Source organism: Pavona decussata, unplaced genomic scaffold (assembly GCF_977016875.1).
Source record: "Pavona decussata unplaced genomic scaffold, jaPavDecu1.1 SCAFFOLD_207, whole genome shotgun sequence".
In the NCBI taxonomy this organism is placed as follows: Eukaryota; Metazoa; Cnidaria; class Anthozoa; order Scleractinia; family Agariciidae; genus Pavona; species Pavona decussata.
Window position 1 is genome coordinate 1,071,107 of NW_028145612.1, and position 3,631 is coordinate 1,074,737.

Here is a 3,631-nt window from a genome sequence, read left to right on the forward strand (position 1 = left end):
GTAGTGGAATAATAAATCTCTTATTTGATGGTTTTACATATAATACGCACCGACATAATTTGCTCATTGCTTGTATCCGCGCTTATTACATGTACAGTTGAACCTCACCACAACGGCCACCTTGGGGACAGAAGAAAGTGGCCGTTGTGGAGAGGTGGCTGTTATGGGGAAGTGGGGGTGCAATATGACACCTTTTTTTTTCGGGAAGTACAACATGTTTATTGTGCCAAGTTCATGCTTACTGTAGCCTATAATGGCAATCCAATCTTAATGTTAACAACACGAAACGAGCAAGGTTCGCAACATTCGCTGTATTATTGTAGACAATTTATGCTTACTGCAGCATATAAATGGAACGCAATCAAAATACGTATATCATTAAAATGGATACAGAAACGTAATGTTCCAAAGACAAATGTCAATTACTGCATCAACTTATAAAAAAAGGTTTTGTTTTTACAAAAAAGAGCTGTACTGGCCGTTGTCGAGAGGTTATTTTGGCAGTTGGGGACGCACTTTAGTGGCCGTTGCCATTGTAGAGAGGTGGCCGTTGTAGTGAGGTTTAAACAAGAGGTAATGTATGGACTGTCTGCCGGGACAAAAAAAGTGGCCATTGTAGAGAGGTGGCCGTTAGTGGAGGTTCAACTGTATTTGTATTGTATTGTAGTCAATTTAGGGATGAGACATTTTACATAAACACTGTGTTCTTGTGTGGTATTTTACAATCAATTTGTCAACCTCATTCCGAGGCTCTTCTGATCATTATATACAAATAGCAGATGGCAGCAAAGATCCTGGGACATGCTGCAACATACATGTCCTTTTGTCTTCTCCACACTTTTTCCGGGATAAAAATATGGTATTCATCCGGCAGCCATTAATTTGATAACAGAAAAAAGTGCAGTGAAGAAGAAAATCATGTGTGTGTCACCACAATTCATGGAGTATTTTGCAGCATCTCCCATGGTCTTCACTGTCGTCTGCCATTTTGAATAACTCAAAGGCTCTCTGAATAAGGTCGGAGATTTCTCTTATGCTTTAAAGGTTTTATCAGCCAAATCTAAACTGTCGTTTTTATTACTTTTCTCAATATTTTTTAGATAGACTCTAATGAGCCTATGTATGGTAAGGTTGATCTTCCACCGCACACTAGACCACAATGCTGCTATGTTTTTTCTTAAGAGTCCTGCAGATTTGAAAGTCTGCGTGTCACAAGTGACATGGTTTGTCTGATGTAGGGTCAGGATTTGGAGAACTGGGTGGCACATACATGTACCAAAAGTTCTAAGGATCTGAGGAATTCCTCCTAACTCAGTCTAGTGGTAAACCTATGAGAGATCTACTCAACTGCATCTTTCAAATGCAAGAGACAAATAAATTTTATTGCTGTCCTTTACAATGTGTAGTGCCAGAAAAGGGCTATGCCCCCCACCCACCCTCCCACACAAACTCAGAAGGGATAGGAATTTTCTAGGGGGTGGGGTATATCAAAGGTAATAAATAAATTTAAGAAATTTATGACATTAAATTGTAATTTCAAGAAGGATAGGGGGGTCTTAGGGAAAAAATCCCGCACAAGAGAGGGGGGATGGATATTTCTGGAACAACATATTCCCCAGCTTACAGTGTATGTGCCTGCACTCTCTTCCTCCAGCAGATTCCTGTATCCCTAAACTCTTTTTTAGCCTCCGCCATGGGAAAGAGCAGGGTCCACACAAAGCCAGTATAAATATGACTTGTTAGCAGGCCCTTTGTCAGTTTGAAATTTGACAAAACATACCAGTACACTGTATCCAAGCAAATTTTTAAAAGGTGGAGAGGGGTGGGGGTAATGTCAAGAGACATGCCAGGAAAGTGGCCAATAGCACTCTTTCAAAAAACTTTTGGACTTTTGGGGGTCAAGGGAATAGACCAGGCAGCTGGGTGGGGCCAAAAATGGGCCCCATATGTTAACCTAAGTAGTACCCTGGTAGAATAATTATTATACTGTTGACAACTCAGTGGCCAAGAAGTCAACATTGGGTGGCCTGCTAGACTCGACTACCAATTATAATCAGGGCGATTGCCAAACTCCATCCTAGTTATGTGGGGGAGGGGTTATGCGCCGATCAAATCCAAACTTTAAAATTCCCCCCCCCCCCCCCCCCCTCCTGGGCAAACCCCGGGCATTTGAGTATTTTCTGTGCCCGGGAGTGGGGAATTTGACGGGTAAGGCCTTCCCAGGGGTGGGGAATTTGACCTTGTCTGGGTGGGGTGGGGAAAATTGAACCGGAAGTGTCAGGTTTCAAAACGCTTCTTTTTTTTTTGGGGGGGGGGGGGGGGCACCGAAGACGCTTACAGGTATAAACATGTGTTTGGACGAGACGGAAGAGTTTAAAGGAAGAGATACAGCATTACAATAAAGGCTTACAAAAAAGGTCTTCAAAAGTGAGAGTGCTTTAAATATTAATTACTTTTATAGATATTTGTATATAAACGATGTAGATTTTTTATACAATGAGTCAAGCTGCGGCCTTGTCCCGCAGTGAATAGTGAAAGAAATAAACACTGTTGAATGAAAAACCGCTTTGGCTTGAATTGCAGAATATCCTGCCACTCAAACTACATTCAACGTAGCCAGCTAACCAATTAATATGTAATTCTATTTCCCGGGCGCTTTTCACCTGCGCTTTTCTCCCGCATTTGTGTCCGCAGGGGTTTTTAGAATAGCCATAAAACAGCAGTGAACAGTTAAAAAAAAAAACATTGTCGAATGAAAAACCGCCGCTTTGGCTTAAACTGCAGAATACCCTGCCACTCGAACAGTCTACGTAGCCGGCTAACTCATTTTAAATATGTATTTATGTATTTCTTGTTAAACAACCTTTGCCGTGTTTCAGAGTTAGAACAGCTTACACTTGCTGATTGACATTGTCCGACTTAATAAATTCAATTTCCTATCATTAGTTTCAATGTTAAAGTTGTGGTTTTTGTAGTAACTCATGACAGGAGCCGACTGCGATTGTTCTTTAGGAGGGGCATTTGACAGACAAATCCGACGATAACGTAGGGCATTTGAACACCATTTTGGCCCGAGGGGGCGGGAATTTGAACGATCCAATCTTCAAAAGTTCAAATGCCCGGGATTTGCCCGGGGGGGGGGGGGATGTTGAAGTTTCGAGTTGATCGGCGCATTAGTAGTGGACCTGTCGGTCAGTTATGGGTACATGTATGATGTGTTTTGTTAAAATCTACTCAGTTATAGATATTTTTTAAGGGAAATCGTTTTCCAACTACATCAAGACAATAACCTCTAGTTGGTATGTTTCTTCGCGTTAGTGTGACCAAGGAGAAATTGTATGTTGATCACAGGTGCGAAAATGACTTGAGTTCCAACACGTGGAGACAAAACGATAGATTGATAAATGTCCCTCAAATAATCTTCTTATTAACAAAGGAAGGGACGAAAAATGCGTCAAAATCAAAAGGCAAGGTAAACAGATACCCACCTTGAAAAAGAAATTGCTGCAGACTTGCAGTACGTACAAGTTGTTTTCGTTCCAAGAGCACTGTCGACGATCACAAACATCCGGTGAAATGTCGGAAATAACTCAAACAGTCAGCGGTTAATAGCATGAAAGCAAATATAAAC

General features: G+C 41.4%; 1 long non-coding RNA gene across 2 annotated transcripts in view; it reads right to left on the reverse strand.

The window, feature by feature from the left end:
- The window catches only part of LOC146460796 (uncharacterized), a 49,781-nt gene extending 46,213 nt beyond the window's left edge, over positions 1–3,568 (reverse strand). For both annotated transcript variants that reach the window (XR_014857546.1, XR_014857547.1), the window contains exon 1: positions 3,489–3,568. This is a non-coding gene — a long non-coding RNA (uncharacterized LOC146460796). The remainder of the gene's footprint in view (positions 1–3,488) is intronic.
- Positions 3,569–3,631: the final 63 nt, after the last annotated feature.